Raw genomic sequence first — 22,517 nt, forward strand, 5'->3', positions numbered from 1 at the left:
ATACAAAAAGGAAATACGGAGCAAATCTACATGACGGCATAACTATTTGTGAATTATTATACTAATATTATAAATGCGAAAGGCTGTCTGTCTGTTCCGCTCTCACAGTTAAACTGCTGGACAGATTCGAATTAAATTTGGTATGCATATACCTAGTTAAAAACCCGCGTTCTAATACTATATATAATAGAATGCTTTTTCTTTTCAAAAATCAACCACTAAAACACAAAAGAGGGGGGGGGGGGGGTAACGTCTCTTCCGCTTTCACAGCTAAACCTAAAGTCTAAAGCTGAAAATTCCTCCGGTAAGGGGAATTTTATTTTACGCGGGCGGAGCTGTGGGCGAAACCTAGTATTTGTTATATTTGGAGTGAAGTTATATACACCTTGGTAAGTATATTCAACGTTTTGAATACGAAACGAAGATGTCAGTTATGTCATTACACAATATACCTTCCTAGATTATACATTCATTGGGAGTCAGCAAAACGCGACGTAATCGAACATGTTGCGTTATTGTTTCGCAAACAATTAAATCAGTTAGAAAACCCGCATGTAGTAATAATCTTCTCCAATACGACTTACGGAGAGAACAGAAGATAAACATGAGTAACACATGGCTCCCGGCACATTAGAATAGGACCATCAAGAATCTTTTTCCATTGATGTCGCCAAAGGCGACTAAAGGAATAACATTCATCTAGCGCAGATTGATATGATCCAATCCATACAATACTCACATACTTATTGACACAACCCATGTTTTATACAAATTACACAATGTAGCTATGAATATTTGTATGCAGCAGCAAAAAAAATGTCAGTGATGTTTTTTTGCATCATTGTGCAAAAACACAAACTTACATTTATCGTTGTCAATTAAAGTACATACTAAGCTGATAAGAATGTTGCAACAAATATTGCTCTATAAAGAGCCAGCTCTTCATCGTATCCCTTCTATGAAGCTCAGTCTCTGTACCATCGCCACACCATTTTGAATGCACTCGGATGACACGCGGGCGAGCCCGGGGCGCGACCTACGACCGCACTTTCACCATCATCTGCCCACAGCGACGCCGCCGAGTCGCTTTCCAACCAATTAAAACATATCCCATACCTGTTAATGAAATACTTCCCTTTATTTTTATGGAGATGAGACAATATTGTTTTACATTTTATTGCGTTTTCTCTACCTGAAGATCCGAAAATGTTTGATTTTGAATGAAGACGAGTAACCACACAAGCCAGTGTGAATGTTTTTTATTTTTTTAACAAAGTTAATAGAGAGTAAGAAGGTACGAAATTCATGCTCATAAATTCTCATATACATAATTAACAATGAAAATAACACAAGAAACGTTAATGATTACCCACAATGAGATGGTGTATTTGCTCCAGTTTCAGCTCCCAAGTCAAACAAAACAATGGCGAGTTGAGAACAAATAACAATACGTGTTAGTACATACATAACTTTCTCCGCCGTAATGATTACATGTCCAAAAATAGATAGGAATAAAGATATTATCATTTCATCATATAAACGATCTTATATTGGAACCCATTGTAACTTTCTTTTTAAATAAATTACAAAGTAATTCAATTCTTCAGTTTTTGTTATCGTAGAATAATTTGTGCAGTCATCGGTCCAAATCATGGCAAAAAATCTCGCCTAATTCCAAAGAAATCGCGAGAAAGCGTCAACTATATAGGATATAGTCAGTGGTCTGGTCATATATCTGTCGCAGGAAAATGAAGTAACCAGAGATTTCGCGAAATCCCTAGGGATATCACGAAATTACGGCATATGTTGAATATTCTTATTTACGACGCCTTCTTACTAAAATAGTCAGTGAAATGTCATTTCACTAAATTAAATCTAGTGAAATGTCAGAATAACGGATACCTCCGAGTAAAAATCCTCCAATGTATCTCTCTCCTTCTCTCTACCCAAACGGACACAAGTGGGAGCGGAAGGAATCCGCCGTGGAAGCGGCCGCCGCGTCACGAATATGAGCGAGGGCAGCTCATGCTCCTGGCAACGAAGCGGTAGGCGATGTCACCGTGTGGTTTTAGTGGATTCAAGCCCTACATAATCCGTCCGGCTTCCCGTACCCGGCCGGGTAGACGAAGGTCTTTCCACACGTAAAAAAAAAGGTTAGGTTAATAATTATGTAAGTTCTTTTAAAAGGACTTAGCACGAACCTTTTTCATTCTTTATTTCACTAGATTTAGTTGAGTGAAATGATATATCACTAAATTGAAATAGTATTTTGTCATATCACTAATAATTTTTTAGTAAGAAGATGTATAAAATAGGAATATTTACCATCTTCCGTGATTTCGTGGTATACCTAGGGATTTCGTGAAATCTCTGATATCCTCATTTCTCTGCGACATATCTAAATGAAAGATGCAGTAATAAATGCTTTAATCTGATCCTGGATCTTGTTTAACTTCTAGATATGAATTATCTAATTCTGCATACATACATACATATGGTCACGTCTATATCCCTTGCGGGGTAGACAGAGCTAACAGTTTTGTAAAGACTGATAGGCCACGTTCAGCTATTTGGCTTTAAGATAGAATTGGCATTCTAATAGTGACGGGTTGCAAGCCCATCGCCTAAAAGAAGAATTTCAAGTTTATAAGCCTACCCCTTAGTCGCCTTTTACGACATCCATGGGAGAGTGATGGAGTGGTCCAATTCTTTTTTCTATTTGGTGCCGGGAACCACACGGCTCTAATTTGTAAGTAATAATAACTAATTTATAAGTAAATCTAATTCTGATGTACTTATAAATAGTCGGTGACGATTGCACATGCCATTTGCAGACAGACATAAGTTTCAATCTGTCCTCTTCCTGTGTGTCCTGACGTTTCAATTGTTGATCTTACCCATCACCATATTTATACAGTAAGTAGTACTTCTTGCGAAAGCGATAATCTACCATACTTGATGTCAGCTTGTTGAGTAAATTATCAAAGGTAATATTATTATATCACTGATTATTTTCAGATTGTGAAACGCTTTGTAAATAATTACTTGTGCCTATTTTTCTCTTCATCGCCACTAACTCGGCTAAATAATGTCACATTAATAGAAATTAGTTAATGTTAAAAATATAAAAGCGCTAAGTCTGATGGCTGGAGTTGCGTCATCTTCTAAATGTAATAAATGTCAATAGGGATTTTCGTAATATTTGATCAAAGTCACTCAACTGCCATTATGTTTGGCAACCCACTTCTAAATCAAATGAGTGTTAGATGATACTTTTTATTGTTCACATAATAGCGGCATTCTATTGTCTTTACATAGCAATTTGTGTATTGCAATGAAATATCACGCGACGAATGGTTCGGCTAATCGTGTTTTTTATTCTCAAAAAACATTAAAACTGCATTAAATTCTATTTACCGATGTGTAATGCATGCCTAGTTAAGTAATTGGAAGTTTCGTGTTTCATGCAATACAAATGATGCTTCGTGCTAATTTCGTAGGTTGATGTGAAGGATACTGCTCTCATACTGATCATGTAGAGCACATGTAAAGTTAGTGGAGTTTTTTCTTAAATTGTTTTTTTTTTATAATTGAGTTAAGCAAAAAGAAATATAAATCAGAAGTAAGAGAACAATCTTATCGTTTACGTTATTGAAGCGAGTAATTATGAATGTCACGGTTGTATTATTTCACAGGAAACGAGCGATAGGTCACGCAACTTAAGATCGATCACGCGCACGTTCTCCAGCCGACCATTACTGCTTAGCTCAATCTCTTGGCACAAAGACTTTTTCCCTTCATGCTGGTGTGAGTAAATAAAAAAATTATAAGCTGCCCGTTTTGCTATTTGATTTCAATCAAATTACATCACAGAAACAGTATCTGGCTAGCTTACTCGTATATAGTAGGTAACATATATAGCTATTAATAATTCTGTGATGTTCTTCCGTGTGGTATCCGGACGAGAATAATATTCGATAATAACACCTCGTATCTATCTTCCCGGTAAACGGCATGCAGAGTTTTATAGACGATCACTCTTGACTTCAGAATTTTACTAGTTACCACTACAAATTGGTCTATCTAAATGTAATAAGGCATTACATCAAGTGACGTCCGAGGTAAAAATCTCTTTTCGGTCGCTGATTCAATACGGTAAATTATTCTCAATTGCAGATATTATATTTTATCATACCTAATAGATATAATACTTAAGTATATTTTATAGGGATTTTAATTATATCCACTTAATGATCGATCGCGAAAAAGTGCTTCTCTTACCAATGCTTGCTCGTTCTAGCGGACTGCATCACATTTTCTATATAATTATAGATAAATTAATATTCTTACAGTGATTGCTTCCGTTTCTATTGACATGCTCTCAAACCGTTTAATCACGTCGCTGATTTTACTTACGATTGACAGCACCATGTAATTCTCCCACAGATACATACATGTTAATGAACTCTGAGAAATAGACCGTTTGCAGGATTTATAGGAATGTACGGAACCGGTCTTCGCTTCCGTCGAGACCGCGATCCGATCGGACCCATTTGTTACGACGACTATATTATTAAGTTAACTCTTGCCTTGCCATATTTTTTCAGGGAGAATATAGAATATAGCGTAAGTAATTTGACTTTGATCTAATTGGGCTTTCTTAAATAGTTGATTATGGATAGCTTAAAAGAGATAGGCAGATTTTTTTAGCACGAATGAATACAGTACGTATCGCCTAAAGTAATTAGGTAAGTATCGCGTTAAGTCAATGAAACAAATAAGTAAAAAAGTAACAACGCGTCAGTTATTTAGAAAAAAACACAATGCTGTACAAAGAAAGTAACGTACGTGTATTTTGAAAATATTGCGTTTTTTATACAATATTATTCAATAATGTGTGTTGAATCGTGTTATGCAGAGGTCTTTATCATAACATGGACGAACGCGCGTGTTATTTTTGCTCCATCAAACATGCCAGCATTAATACTCACTGTTCAATAACGGATGCCGTCGATTGTGGATTATTTCGGGCTCGGGAAGCATAAAGTGGCGAATAGTAGGAGCTTGCCTGCGCGCGCGCCGCTCCGTCGACGCCCACCCATCTTCGCGCTCATAAGGAAACGCCAAGATCTGATACATAGCCTTGTTCTGCAGGTTTCCGGAAGAAGCGAGGAAAACAATTCTTTGGTTTCATCAGACATTTGTCGAAACAATACGTTATTTGATTTTATCCTCCCAACTTATTTTAACGCGCTAACATCTTTCACAAATGAGTAGAAACAATTGTTGAAAAACAATTTGAATAAAGGGTTTCTACGTTGTAATTATTTTTTTCCTGATACAAAATTTTGCCGAATAGGTATACTCGTATGTTAGGCTGATGCTAGTATCACGTGAATAATTCACAAACACGTTTTATTGTTGGTTGTCATGTTAGGCGAGCTTCATTAAATAATCCCTGGGTGGTGTTCGCCGAATTCGCTTATGCAAATAAGTTATTCATTTACTCATGAGCCTTTTGGAGTGTGGCGGATGGTAAATATTTTTATTTCACATTATGGTTCCTAGAATGCTCGACGCAACGGCACAAACAATTGAATAGAATATTTAAATTGGCATGTGTTTATAAGATAAACTTAAAATATATGTGTCCTGATGAGATATGTCATTTATGATTTAAGAGTATGTTTAAATCGGTAAAATATAAGGTACTTTTTATAGCGGAATGTAATTAAATTGGGTGGTTTTAAAGGGTCAAACGTCGTCTCGTCTGAATGGTGGATAAAGACGGTCTCCATTGGCGTGGAGATCCTGATAGGGTCCACAGGACAAACATGATAAGCAATCAAACAATTTAGGTTAAACGTCCACGGCTCGACTGCGTCTTTGCAGTCTTGTAAGAGTATGTACTTGTAGACAAAGTTTCCTAACCACTACGACGGTAGGTCTAGTTTTAGTTTCGATATCGCAATGATAGTAGAATGCATAATTCAAACTACTATTAAATAATTGTAGTATTTATTAATGAGGCTTTAATGGTGTCTAGGTTCTCAAGCAATATATCGCGCTACATTATCGTTTGCAAGTTGTTATCCAAATACCTCTGAAAGTTAATGCAAGAATGTTTAATTTTACATGCCATTGAATATATTGAGAGATGGCAACCATTTCTGCAGGAATGAATGACACAAACTCTAAGAAGCGTTCCCAAGTCACGTACTGTATGTAATCTGCTATATTGTACTCGAATTCGAGTGGAATATCTTACCGCCCAAGGGGCCGGCCGGTCGTTCTTCTAGTAAGTATATCAAAATCCAAACCCAATTTAAATGATAGGTAACGGGTTGTTGCGCAACGGAACGTCGACCCAGGCTGGCATAGTCTACTGTAGAATACAGGCCTGTATTCAATTTAACACCTTACTGCACTGAGCTATGAACTGAATTCAAATGATGTTATTGTACTTTTCTTGTTGACTGTACTAGTTCATTTGATCACTTATGCATCAAACGCGTTCCGACACCCTCCATGGCCAACTCTACGTATACCACAAAATAATAGTGACTACAGAAGAATCGCTAGTACCCTTAGTGATGGAAAAGCGATGCTTATATAGGTGTAGACATTAATACTTTTGAATAACATAAAGCTGGGTAAGTACAAATATTATAATGCAGCATATAACGATGTTGAGAAAGGAATCAAAAATGACTTTTACACGTGCAATGCGGTTATGTTCTTGCTTTTAGACAACATTAAAAATGGAGACAACTTGAGTTTTCTTTTGTAATTTAAGTTATATTGAAGCTGATGGTGTAAAGTGGCAGTGGCTTTTGCGCGAATGCTTTAGAAATTTGGGAATTAATGAAGTGAGTCTTTTGTAGAAGCGTTGATTTGAGTCGTACCGAACTCAATAACGCTTAATAGCACCAGTCAAGTTCAAAATGTTTTAAATTTAATAGCTGGTCGGTACCATAGCAGTATATCAATCAAGTTTTTCTATGCTATAAAACATATCCAACATAGTTTGGGCTAAGGACGTGAAACTCAATGTAAATGGTCTTACTATATGTTTTAATTGGTGATAAGTACAAACGTAAGCTTTAAATTATTGCTGCTGTACCTAATGTAAGCAAACTAGGTGAATATTGCTTTGTACTTATTTGTATTGATTTATTTGAATTTTTAATGACTAAGCAGGTATGCCTATTAACCAGACTGGTTTTAGATATTCAGTGAATCATTGTAAAATATCGGGTTGTGTTTTCTTGTTGTTGTGGTTGGATTTCTCTAAAATTTCACAAAAGCGGAGAACTTTAATAACTAGAGTAGTTTGTATTTACTTTCAAGTTCAAGGAAAACGATCATCTTATTTTTTTTTTCATACACACACACACCCACAGTAATTTACCTATGCATCCATTACCGTTGACAGACCAACCGCATTATGGGAATTACTGTAGGTAAGCACTTTGCCTCTCTTAAAGCTAATTGATGGCTTACCGTTGTGAATGCGTGCAAGAATGTTGCCCTTGCAGATTTAATACTGTTTGTGTTGCAATAAATCGTTTATCCTTCGTTGTCGCTCCGGCTGCTAGCTTGTAACTTTATTTGTTCGGCTATGGAGATATATAGGTGCTATTATCTCTATTTAGACTATTTAAGCCAAATGTAATTTTGGAATTTATATTGTTGTATTGACAATCTTAGTTCTCCATAATATTGAATTGTACAACATTCCTTACTCCTGAAATAAAGATTAATTTATACTTCCTGCTTTTGGTAGGTGGTTTCTTTTTAGGTATATCTGAATCAAAGAGTTGCTTTGTGATAAAGTGTAATAAATGGTATTTATGTAGCTATGTTTCTTTGAGTAGAGACCGTGTCGTGTAGTCGTAGTGCCACTTCCTCCCCTTATTTTTGCTCTCCGGATCACTGATTAAGTTTGCCCGTTGCACTTACGTTATTCGTATTCATTCACCGTGTTTCCTTACCTCCAAGAGCAAAGTCGTATTTGAAATAACTCAAAAGAAGAAAGAAAAATAATGATTAATCAAATCGTAGAGCTCGGTTGACTTGTTCTTTCGGATTTTTTATTAGTATAAAGTGCACGAATAAGGCGATTACACATTTATCCTCTAGGGGGATAACATTATACAGTGTGCATGCCATCGTTTTCACGCACGTAGTCAGCGAACGGACTCCGAATATTGTCGGATGCGTGAGGTCACGAGCGCACGACCGCATGTTCCATTTTAGTGACGGTTTAGGAAAAAAGTCATTCATCATTCGCCAACAACGTAATAATTTGGCTTATATGGCCTGACCTGAATTGTAGTAACGTAACGAAATATGTAGACTATCTCGATGATAGTAACATGAACGATGTGAACAAATTTCCCTCTGTGCATGTATAACTTTGTTGGTATATGGTATGGCTGCTTATGTCAAAAGTCCACTCAGTTTTCAGAATTTTTCCGAATAAAATATCGTTTTCTTTAAAAATAAATAGTGCTTACACAGATTACAGATAGTAAGCAACAGTTAAGTATGAATCAGTAGGAAGTAATCGAGTCCATACTTGAAAAAATCTCGAAGCGTTACGCTGTGTGAGAGATCATCAATCAGAAGAAGCAAAAAATAAAGAATCGCGTCGCTAGAGTAACATGTCGAGCAAACTTAGTAAAAAGTTAAATGTTTTTCTATCGCGTTGACACAGGGAATTGAAATATTGCAGCCAAGACATTCTGACAAGGAATTAGTGGAGACAGTGCTTTGGTTTTTATTGTTGTGGAAGATAAATTATTCTAAACGAGGAAGAATACTTAAACGTACTCGCTTATTTCTTAAGTTGGGATGTCATAATGTCAGAAGTAGAAAGTTAAATCTTTTAAAACCATTACGTCTCTTTTATGTTGTGAGTACCTAAGTTACCCTGTCCAGCTTATTCTAAACACTTAAAATTGAGTGATTTTCAAGCAAATATAAAATCCTAAATAGCACTAGAAAAGGAAATTCTTTTCGCAAGTGAGAAATAATGCTACGAGTATATTTTTCGTTGTCATCGTTTATTTGAACTGAGAGCGTGAATTGTCGGTTGTCGGCGTCGCCAGAGCTCCCACGGCTGAACTTGCGACATGCCACCAGCAGATTAGGTACTTTTATACATTATGAAATTGCATGAGGGCAAAAAACCACTCCTTAACAAACATCCACGCGTGTAACTCGAATATTTTAAGTATCTATAAGTTCATTAATTAGCGCGTATTTCGATAGCTCGAAGCATAAAATAAAGTGGAGAGTAGATATTACAACAGAGTGATTTATTAATATTCGATACAATAAGAAACTTTGTAAAACACTTTAAGCACATTAGCTATTGCATTGCAACATTAGCATAATAATAAATACTTGTATGCAATTAAAATATACGTGAATTTATTCTATGAATGTTTTTATTTTTGACCGATGTGTATAGGATCTACTTCGGTCGAACCAAAAATTTAGAAAGAAACACCAGATACCATCTTGTAGTCTCTTTATTTTTAGTGCGAATGTTATGCAATTATTGCAATCAAACATAGGTGCCATGTTTAACATAACGAACACCGACGATGTAATAATAATTCAAAATACGAGCCACATCATACTCACATCACACATCATACATGTAGGAAGTATCTACCAAAACACCTGGACATGAGAAATGTGTTCTGAATTTAATTTCCAACCTATGACCAAGCTTTATATTTAGCGCTTGCCTCATTCCTGCACTTTTTGCTAAAAACACTCGTAATTAATAGACGTGTAGTAATTAACTCTAAGTTCTCAGAGTATCCTCAGCGATTGCATTGCTATAAATCATGGAGCGCGTCATGTATGATATTTTGCTGCTTTTTAAATACCATATAAGTAAGTGTTGTAGCAAGATAGCCGCACTATTGAATAGGAGCAGTTGCAGTAATCGTTAATGTCAAAACAAAGCTATCTTTATTATGGTACTCGTAAGTCTAATTAGGTAATTTTTCTTAAATCTCAATAATTGATGTGAATAAATACTACTTGGTTTGTTAAAAAATATTTATTTTATACTTATATAAAATTCTCGTGTCACAATGATCGTTCCCGAATTCCTCCGATACGGCTTGACCAATTCTCATGAAATTTTGTGAGCACATTGAGTAGGTCTGAGAATCGGCCAATACCCTTAACATTTTTTTTAACTAAAAATTAACTAGAAAATTATTTACGTATATGGCAAAACAACGTTTGCCGGGACAGCTTGTATTTTCGCAATAATTCATATACCAATCTATTGAAAAATTACGATATGGGCTAACGTAAATGTCCCATAAAAGTTTTCAAAATTAATCCGAGTTAATCCCGTTGGATCAATAGGCTATTTGACTGTAATAAAAATATACATTTCTTTTATGTCATCAGTCTTTATATTATTTTTTTGGAGCGATTTGTAATAACGCGAGATAAAAATATTGCATTATTTTAACAAAATCCGTCTCCGAAAATTAGGATTTTTTATGCAACTGTCACGTGACTAAAAACGACCGTGATTAGCTTGTGACGTAAATTACGTATAAACAGACTGTAGATCGTACCGTTCCTTGGTGTTCGCTATTATTTATCAAGATTTTATAAGTGTTTTATCGCTCAGGATTGCTCAGATAACATAGGTATTTAATAATGGAAACCAATTTCGAGAAAGCTGACAGTCGAAACCTACCAAAAGTGGACGCAATAATGGTTGGCGTTTTAATTGTTGTATTAGTGCATTGAGGCACTGCACCACATTTATAGGAACTAATTTTAAAATTTTTACACATATGACGTGGCACAAGTTAAATAAAACAAGAGAAAATCAAAACTATTCGAAACACCAACAAGATCTGTATGATATTTATGCGAAATTTACGTCACTTCATGCCATGGCCGCCATATTGCTAAAAGTCGCGTTTTGGCGGCATATTTGAATATTGCATTTTCTTTTTCGATTTTTTAATAAAATAGCTAAAATATTGAAATAAAATTATTATTTTAGGGCTCCTTATAAACAAATAAATATCCTAAGATAGTTTTTAGAACTTTGTCAAATAGCCTATTTGTTTATTTTGCCTAGACCTCTTGTCGTATTCGCTTTCGCCTATGTGCAATATAATTTTTATGACTTCCATCTTCAGATTAGCCTAGTTCTAAGATGCTAATATATATATATATTTATTGATGTGTTGTTGTAACAACAGCTGAACAAAAACTATTACTATTAAAATTCCTATATCCAGACATAAATTACGTGACCAAACTTTTTAAAACCATCCGAGTAAAATTTTCCTGTGAGATTCAATCATGGCCTTCATAATAATAAGGCATGCTTAGGCAAGTAGAGCTACAAGGCTTTCTGATGATACACTTGGTTAGCCAATCTAGGTGTTCGACGATTGAATTTATTCATTTGTGTGATAGAACCTTTATTGTTCCAACGATTCTTTTTCACGGGTCGCAGGGTATCTGAAACGCCGCGATAAGTCACCAGGCTATTATTTATTGCATGAAAGATTACCGCCAGCTTCGTTTTTTGTTACTGCTAACGACTTTAATACTTTATATTCAACCAAGAATACTTATTTCGTGAGGAAGGTCAGACCTTTTTTTGCGTATGTTTAAATGTACACAAAATTGGAATCTTTAAATATATATATTTTTTTGTGTAGTTTGTTAACTTTAAATATTTTCCAACAAAGCCGCTAATTGAATGAAATATCAAACTGAAGAAGACATACATAAACACCTTCCAGAGATAATGTTAATTGACTTGTTTATGGATTATTCTTGTAAAAAAGTTCTTGAAATACACTTGACTGTACAAATATCTATTATTTCAATTTATATAGAATGTTAAAGTTACGGTAACTGACAATGGGAACAGGTTTTATGAGGAGTTTGGCACAGAATTCACAGAATTTTACGACATTAATTTCAAGTTCATTAATGTTTACAGTATAATTTGGCTTTGATTGTGAGGGCTATATCTAATTATTACGATACAGTTATTAATTAAGGAAAGTATTATTTAGTAATTACTTAATTATATACCTTTAAATTAAATTCGTCCGTCAAGTTTGTAACATACCTATGCCCATGGCAAAGAATTGAGTAATTGTCTAAAGTGAATTGAAACGAACGAACTTTAGATTTATTATGAAATTTAAATATTTTAATTCCTAAATCACGTACGGCATATGTGATGTAAACGTTTTCGATTTGGATGTACCAACGCTAAAGGTGAAATGTTTCACGAATTCACGTCGCCTCGTCTGCCGTTGCATCAACCATCTCTGCATAATACACGCTTTATTGCAACCATGTTGAATGTCAATCGCGAGGTCGAATCCTTTTCACACTGCGTCCCAATTCCAGCCTCTACAATACTCTACATTCATACTGTGTGCCATTTTCAGAACATTTTTCAGGCAAACAGATGCTGGCTGCTATCCGGAGCATTTCTATACGATATTGGGGATAAAATGTACCGAATGTGAAGAGTCTGGCTCTAATCTAACCTTGTATCAAATTTTAGGGAAAGTTCAATCGTTAGACCAAAGAGTATTTTTAACATTCAGTCATAAATTGTGAGAGACAAATTATGACCTTATTTACCTATTCTACTACTACTACCTATCTTATAACTTCATTATTTTTTTCTTATAACTTATATAGGATTAATTGTTAATAAGAAATGTTATAAATAAGCGTCCCAATCAAATTTACATGATTCGTTTTCTTCGTAAAATCAATCTACGTCCATTTGGAATTTCTCGGTTTCTCTCAGATTGAAATCTTCATAAAACAGATAGAAATTTTGATCACGTAAGTAATCTAATTATTCCTTTAAAGTTACTTACCTTTAAGGTACTGTGTTCTTTCCTGTTAGTTTATAAATCCTCAGAAAATCCTATCATGGGACAAAAAAGTGGGATCTGAGTAAATCCAGCTCTTCTTATAGTAATAGCCGTCAGTCAGTCAGTCAGGTCCGTTAGTCCGCTAATGGTCGGAATTCATCCTTTTCAGGATCTGAGTATCGCAACTAATGTAATTAGTTCATTACTTTGTCCCGGGCGTGCCGCTTTGTGTTCCACAGATTTATGTGAACCTCTGGCTGTTTTTCTGCCTACGCGAATACGGAAAATCTCCCTTATCCCCGTATAAATGCTGTGAATACAAGGACTCGGATAGATATACTAATTAGGTAGTAGTTATAGGTACAATAAAGAACATTTCATTTGATGGTACTCGTAGTGGATCAGGTAATAAATGCAGATTAGATTTTGATTTTGGTATATAATGTTTCATTGGTATTAATGCTTTACCTACATTATCGTGTAATGTCTACGCTAGTAAAATACTTAGCTTTGATAATATTTCAATGTTTTTAATAAATATATTTATAGATAGGCAGTTGCTTAGTGGAAATGTTTTTTCGGTGTTACAATAATAAAAGACACATATTTCTTGCATAATGTCCATAATATGGGACATATTAGTTTTAACTCATGGAATAAATAAAACTTTTATAACCACGTAGCTTTACGATATCCAAAATATACCTCTGTATTATTGTATTGAAGCATTACAAAAAGTTAACGGGTAATATCCACGAAGACCAGAGTTTTTGTAGTTCCCTGTGATCTGTGAACCTTAGCAAATGGAGTTACTGGACCTTGAATAGTGTTGGTGTTACAAAATCTTATAAAAACAAACACGAACAAAAAGCGAACACTCCGCGGCTTAAGTAATAGTTCTTAATCAAATAAAGTGGCATTACCATTGGGTTTAGCTTTCGACGAGAGAGAAAAAGAGGTTGTCGAGTCGAGATCAGGTTTAGTGTCCCGTTAATGAATGTATGATGCTAATGAGGGTACACCTGGCAGTGGCCGTGGGACGCGAGCGTCGTAAAGCAGTCGGGCGAGTCGCATCACATCCGCTCCTAACCCTACATTAGGATGAAGCAACTTGTCATATTAATCTGTTTACCGAGACGAGTTTATGTTGTGACCGTAAAATCAAACGTAATTTCATTAATTACGGTTTAGATGGAGATTGAGATAGTATTATAAAGATTCGACCTGTTTCAAATTGTTTATTAAACAGTGATAAAATTCCGGTGTCCACCACGTTTTAGTTTTTATATTTGTAATAGATGACATGTATCTAAAAGGCAATAGACCGCAATCAAAGCTCATATATTTTATTTCTCCCTGTGATATCTGCAATCAAGCGGTTTTGTTTTATTCGTTTGTTTCGGTGAGCGTGTCACGGAGCCGCCCGCAGCGTCGGTAAACGATCTATGCCACTCACGATCAGCGAGAGTGTAGTAGGAACCGGACTCATCGCTGACAGCCAATTAGCCCCATGCCCCCGTGCCTCGCCCCCTCCAACTTTCCCCTCTAACCCGCACAAGCATTCCCATTTATCTTTATTCGACAGAATCGCCCCACACACTTGGTCCTACGAGAGCAGATACGCCAGCCATCGGGGCGATCAGCTTTTCCGTACATACAGTTCGAACGAACTCGACGATGGTCGTGACATGCATACAATAGACGCAGGAATTATGCCCATTGAAATAAATGATCTCCACTTAGCATAAATGTCACCAATTTGTTCAACAAACTCTATTTGAAAGAGATTTTTGCTGTTCACAATATAAGGGAACTTCGTTCTTATGCAAGATATTCTAATTAGAATTGTCTATGTTACTACTGTATCACTAATCACCATTAAACAATTTGTTATAATCTTTTATGATTCATGAATAGAAAAAAATCTTAAATCTCCCTATAACAGATGATGCGGTATCGAACATAGAGTTTGGATTGCCACTATTGTCAAGGTTGTTTGCTATTCTCAGAAAATCAGTTAGCGCCGCTGACTCAGCCAGAAACTGAATCACTGCTCTGCATACATCACTCGATTGTTTCCGATAATTTGCTCTTTTGCCGAACCATTTGCTAAGTTTATCATACAATAGCTGCAATTCCTTTGTTCTACTCGTATCTCTGTGTAAGAAAACGTGAAATGTTTGGTTAGATATTCGTATATTGTGAATTGATACTCTTCGTGCGTATAGAATTTCAATCTTGTATCCTTATTAGCAGCTGAAGAATTTTCAGTTGATATATGTATGTAAGCTAATGCGAGATAAGTGCCTATACTTTACATTAATTTTACTTATTGGATTTATTTTAATATGTCTATGTTGAAAAACAAATTCTACACAAAATAAACCAAATAAAACGTATTTGTAAATATAAATTAGGTATATTTGTAACTCTTTTGAGTACCGTAAAACTGCAGAGCTACAAGAGGGATCGATCTGAAAATAAAATGGTAATTACCTACTCGTTTTTGTTTAATTTAACCTAATAGGCTTTCAAGAAGTAAACTGCTTATGTTGTGCAGTAACTGATTACGTGATAATATTATAACAGTCTCTTGCAATTATTGTACAAGTATGTAAAATAGATTGAAGCTTCATAGTATGCGGAAGTTATTGATGTACCGTTATGCAGAAGCAGGGTTTGTATTCAGTTGTGGTTGGTTGTGATAAGCGATGCGTTTCTGCGGCTACAGCAACGTTTTAGTCAAATCAAATTTGAGCGACGTGGTTACATAGTCGGTTGATACTTCTGAATGGAACAAGGACTGACGAGCTAAGATGTTTCGAACCTGAATGCGCTATACAATTGAAGCGAGCTATAAATATTGCACTTTCTACCATCTGTGTATAAGTACTTGAATTGCTCGCGTGTAAGGTGGTGTGTGTATACTTGACTTTATACAAGTTATCTTGTATAAAGTCAAGTATACAACACGTTTACTACCTTGGTAAGCTTGAGAACTGTTTGTATTCGTGGTAGCAAGATAAAATCATTTCAGTCAATTTTTGCACTTGATTCTCAAACATATTAAAATTATAAGGAAATCGAGCACAACAAAAACCTATAGGGCAGATATAAAACGTGATGGGATTGAGAATAATTCGTACGTGTTAAGGCTGTTATGGTTATATCTCATGATTTTCCCGCGGACGTCGCGTCGGATCCGGCACGCATGATCGCCCATAATGAAAACTATCAGATGGGCGGCCGGGCGGCGTTCTGCACATCAATAACAATCCTCCCAGATCCTCCGCAGTCCACAAAAGCCATGCCGACAATTTGTCCCGGACTTTACTCGACTGGATATTCCGTAAGAATCTTCCCGCGGATTTTGAGCGTTTCAAATAAGGAACGTTAAAGCCCCAATACATCTTCCGACTATACGCTGCGCAAGGCCACTTTTAACTTATTCAGGTTATTATTTAGTGGAGTGTATTAATGTGTTTTTATTTATTTTTACATACGCTTATTTTACGCTATAAGTGATAATGTGGTAAATACCCAAATATAAGTTGAATTAATCAGCGGCGATGTGTGAGTGCTTTAATACTTGTAGTTACTGGCTTCTAGGTATTCTTCACATGAAAAATAAAAAAACAAATTAAAATGAAACTTATTTTCTGTCGCTCAATGCTAAAGTATTACAAACATTCAAATAGTCACGTCTATGACCCATAACTGTCTTAAAAAGACTGAAAGGCCATGTTTAGTTGTATGGCTTAATAATGGAATTGAAATTTAAATAGTGCGCCTTTAACGATATTCATGGAAAAGATATGACGTGGTTCTATTCTAAAGTGCCGGAAACTACACGGCACCAAATAGATAAGTATTTTTCATCAATATTTTAGGACTAATTCATATATTAATGTCTCTTAATTCCATTCAAATTTCGAGCCATTACACTTGAACAATATTTTATCATGTATAAAGATTAAAGCCGCAGGCATAAGTTTGCATATATTGGATCGGTACTAGTTCTATTGAAGCAAAATTGCGCGGAAGCCCGTGAGGCTCACGCGGCCAGGTCACGACTCCACTCCAAATCTAAAATTGATTACGAACAAAAAAGCGCACCGCTCCAGCGCCCCACGACCGACGTCAACATAAAAACAATCCCACTCACCATTAAATATAATTTATTCAACATTATTCCAACCGTACATAAAACGATTTCCGAAGGACAAGACTAAAAAAGTTTATGATTGCCGCAAAAAATATCGAGTTGTTAATTGATAATCACCGTATCACATGTGAGTACAGCGAGATCTCGTTTGTGATTTGATATACAGATGTTAATCTCGGCGCAAATGTTTTGAATTAATAACAAAACCAAGATAATAGACATGAAATATGTACGATAAGTTAATTATATCTCGATCGTAAAGCTAGTAATCAAGTAGAAATGAACAATAAATTAATAAATATTTAATCTTATGAAAAGTATGCAACCGCAGAGGATTTCCTTATTTACTTTGCACTGATTGAATAACAAATTAGTGCCGATACCGTTATGGAATTATCGACGTTTACGGTACTCAGTCTCAGCCCAGCTGGCCAAGATTATAACAAATATCGCGTGAAAATAATTAAAAAACAACCGAGAAACACGTCACGCGCCATCGCTGATAATGTTTTTAGATGACTTTATAAACGAAACGAAAATCATGGAATTGAATAAGTGTAGGCAAAGAGAAGGCTCTTTACGTGATATGAAATAACTACATTTTTATAACAAAGTAATAAAAAACACGGTAATTTGACGCAGACAATGTCACACTTATTACAGTAAGACATCTCTCTTTCATGTCCTGCGTTTATGTAGCATAGATACGAGTAACTCAAGACTAAAGTTGGAATTATGATGCAACGGATAGGTTTAACAAGAAAAGGAAAGAGTACTTGGGAAATATACCTAATATTTTAAAATATCAGTCAGAACCAAAATTTGGAAAATAGGAGGCTGCATGACTGATTAACAGATAGACTTAGATAATTGCGCATATGTATAATATTATTTTATGAAGCATTAATATGTAGATTATGTAGCTTTCATATTTTCAAAATATGTGCCATACCTATTTATTAATTAAACTTAAGCGAAATTAAAATAGTGGTCTCCATAATTAATAGACAATCCAGTTTCTTAAGGTGCATGTCGTGAATTGAGAAAAAATTAACCGGTTATTTTTTTCTGTATCATGCTATCATATCATGATATAACCTGGCAAATGTGAAATAGGTTATTACAAATAATTGTTACCTTAAATGATAGCCTTAATTACGACTATATAATGTAGTGTGTAAATTATCAGAAGGTTGCCATGACAAAGATAAAAATTTATTAGGAGTAACATATCATATATAATTTTTTTTACTATTGAACAAAGACAAATATATCTTCCTACGCTGAATAACTTTATTGGTAACTGAGAGTGACCATATTCTGGTGTATTAATTGCTGTTTATTTGTAGTTTCTTTAAGTTTAAGCAGCTTGTTTCGTAAATGAAAGTGAAAGGACAACACTAAAGTTTTAAAAGCCATTTTGATCATAGTCATTATATTTATTTGATTGACCTGGGTCTTGGAAGATGTTTGATGTCATATAAAATAAAGTGTCACTTAGTTATCTCACAACAGAGGGAAACTTGGTTTAGGGTAAATGTAGTGCAAAGCGTGTAGTAGCTGCGTAGTTTTCCTCCCTTGGTATAAAATTATTACATATTTACAAGATTTCAAATATCAGAGATTTTGTATTGTCCAAATGGGAAATAATGTTGCTATGAATGAATGAGTATGCCCATGCCTCGTGATTCAGTACAGATGACTTAGCGAAGCGCGCAATGTATCGCACGTTACGTTCGACATCGGCAAACTGCGGGAGTTCTCAATTATTCCAGCTGCTATGTCCCGGAATGTCTAATTTGCTCACGTAATTTTGGTCGGAATTTGTCCCGGCCGACGGATGCCCGGAACTATTTTTATTGCTTGTTTCCTATTTGCCAGCTCCACAGGGAGCGATATAACTAGAACTCGCGAACTCCGACCGACTCTCTGAACGAGTGTATTGTGAATTGCACGTCTCGGGCACTTTGCAGGCGACGTTAAACATGTTTCCTTTGCTTGTCTTCATCCGGCCTCCAGAGAGAACGTGTGAAATGGCTCTGTTTGTGTGATGATTCGCTTGTTTTGTGATTGTTACTCGGTGCTCGTATTAAATTGTGTTTGTCACCTACAGTCTCGCTCGGTACTTACATTTTTCTTCTCTACAGGGATATGTAGCAGCTATTCGATATCAAATTTCAATTAAGGGATCTTCACTCCTGAAAGAAAGAAAAAGTATTGTTAATATTTTTGTTTTTATTGAAAAGAGTAAAATTAAATTACTTTCATCCCCGATAAATAATGCATTAAAATAGGTTGATTTGATTAGTTGGTTCGATGCGATATACAGACATATTAATATAGACACGTCAAACATTACCTACATCCTTCTTTAAGTCAGGAGTAAAAAGAACTATATTTTTCAAATATTCCATAACTAAATTGCTGTGTCACCTGTCTGGATCTGGATAAAAATATCACACAAGTTTGTTGAACGCAAATATGAATAACATGACAGATGTTATGTGCGAGGCCATGGGTGGAGGGAACAGAGAAGGGTGTCTTTGAGCAAACAAAGCTTATGGCGAAAAACAAGGACACATGTTTTAGGTAATAAAGGCGATCATCCACTACTGCGCATGCGTTTGCACCAAGTTTGCCTCGATGCAATTCTTGCATACTGTATTATATACTGTGGTATACTTGTTCCATATATCAAAGGATTGCTCTAATCTTATGTTTTTGTTAATCTTTGCACTACATTGTGTACAAAATTGAAGAGAACCTGTGGCAGAGCAGCTTAAGCTTCTTTTTAGTAGTTTAGCCTGAGGCCGCGTAGCCTATCGTGAAGGTATACCTTACGCTACACGCCGATACTACACAGTGTCATATAGAAGTAGCTATACGGAATATTTGCTTCACAGCTTATTTATTTTCAGATTTGTTTATTCAGACGTATTAATATATCATTGTTACACCCGCACGGATACGTAGCATTTCAAGTTCCTGTTAACGAAATAAAGGGAGATAAGTGATTTTGGAATGATGCCAGGACATGGCGAGGCCCCACTCCGTTTGCTCTTTACATAACTCCGTATTCAAGGGATCATTAATCTTCCTAGTTCCACGCCAGGGCGAGTTTAATTTTAATAAACGGCTCTAGTCGGAGCTACCACCGTATTAATTTACATGCCCTAATGAATACAGCCTACTTGGTATTCGCAATCCTAGATTTATCTGCTGATTGCAATTGTGATTGTACCAATGTAAATAAAATATAAAGGTACCATAGTAGTTAAACATAGAAGTAGTTTTGAATAGATATATTATAAAAATGAATGTATGAGTTGTATAAAATACTTTTACTTTTAATTATATACTTAATCAGGTCAGGTCGAAAGTACCCGAAACCGCCGAGCTTGCATGAAGAGAGTTATGAATGTGGATGAAGCAAAGGAAATATATCGTGATCGTGGCAAGTGGAAAGAGGTAGTCTCTGCCTACCCCTCCGGGAAAGAGGCGTGATTTTATGTATGTATGTATATACTTAATTAATGACATAATATAGGGCAGGTGTACTAGAATGGTATGATGTATGAGAGGTGGATTGCGTGCTTAAATCTTAGTTTATACTGGCTGTTTCCCGCAACTACGTTTGCGTGTTATTGGAAATAAAAAGGTTAAGGTTATTAAATGAAATTGAGAATTACATTTGGATTAACAAAAAATTACTTTATGTCCCGAACTTCTCACGGCAGCGTAGCCCCAGAGTACGTACAGTTGACAGCAAATATTTTATAATCCGTACTAATATTAAAAAGATAAAAAAAGATTCGTATTTTTGTTTGTAACGAATAAACTCAAAAACTAATAGACCGATATATGATCAGGTAGAACAACTTTTGCAAAGACGTAATTTTCTTACATATTACAGAGTAGCTGGTCCCTTTGGCTTCCACATCACATTCGATTCGATTTATTTAATGCTTATCAGGTTGAACAACTTTTGTTAAGACGTCTTTTCCATATTTCGGATAGTTTAGCTGGTCTGTAATGGTTCTGCATCACGTGATCCAGATCTTAGATTTTTATATGCTAACAGAAAATGGTCATCAGGTTGAACAACTTTCGTCTTTTCTAAAGTTTATCTGAGCTGTTATGTTTCGTCATCAGCTGTTCCAGATTCCAAAATAAATTATACCCTATATGTAGGTTCAAATCCGTACCCCAACCAAAAGACCCCTTGTCAACAAAAATGTTATTTTTTTGCTTTATCATAAATTTTATATTAATTTATATTTGTCAAATTTGCCATTTTTAATCCATGATCTAACAAAATCATAGCCTAACAGCACCCAGTCCGTAAAGTTGTCGGCGGTGATGTGTGACGCACATAATACAAGATTTCAGAAGGGCTGTGCCCTCGGGGACCTAGGGACGCCCGAGTTCGTCCCCCGTCAGACCGGCTGGCCATGTTTTATGGCAACCATCCGAAAATTCAGGGCTCACAGGTGTGTACTAGAATATTCTTTTGAAGGGACTTGATAACTTTCGTAAGTACATTACACACATACATAAAATCACGCCTAATTCTCGGAGGGGTAGACAGATGTAGTCATCTTTCATACCTGATCTTTCGCTTCATTCACATTAATAACTTTTAAGAAAGCTCGTCGGTTAACTTAAGTACTTACATACATACTCACGTCTATGTTCCTTTCGGGGTAGACAGAGCCAACAGTATTAAAAAGACTGATAACTGGCCACGTTCAGCTGTTTGTCTTTATGATGAATTGAGATTCAAATAGTATTACTTAAGTATATGCGAGATATATGTATATACGTTGTATGCCGACAGAGGAATATTAATTGTCAGTAAAGTTAATAATTTACGATTTCCTGTGTAGTAATAACATTAATTTACCGGAGTATCCACATTTCTATGGGCTGTGTTGAATAATGTAGATTTAAATATTGGCATGCAGTTCCTTGCAATTTGGGATTGCTTGTGAAGAAGTATAAAAAAGGAATACATAAAGTTACGATGATACAATACCAAAAACAACCTGATGACGAAAATTTATTAGGATGTTTTTACATCAATTATAAAAAAAAATAGTATTTGTGAGGCTATGTTATAAACTGATTCGATGCTATTCCTAAAGCCAAGACCTAGAATGTTTTCCTAAAACTACGATAGAGTCTAAAAGCATAACAGTAACTGTAAGAATATAACGATTTCTGAATTCTGCTCTAAAGAACGGCTCAGTGGCATCGATGCGGACAAACGAGATAGAATTTAGGATTAGAATAGATCACTTTCCCTGAGCATCGGCACAGCAGTTTGCGGTTGACGTAACCATGAAATGCGTGATTTACAGCCTCCGGGGACGCGGCGGTGTCGGGAGCCCCGGTGTGATACCTACCTTAATTCAGCTAATCTCTCTTTTGCCTGTGTT

This window comes from Amyelois transitella, chromosome 3 (genome assembly GCF_032362555.1).
Source record: "Amyelois transitella isolate CPQ chromosome 3, ilAmyTran1.1, whole genome shotgun sequence".
Classification (NCBI taxonomy): domain Eukaryota; kingdom Metazoa; phylum Arthropoda; class Insecta; order Lepidoptera; family Pyralidae; genus Amyelois; species Amyelois transitella.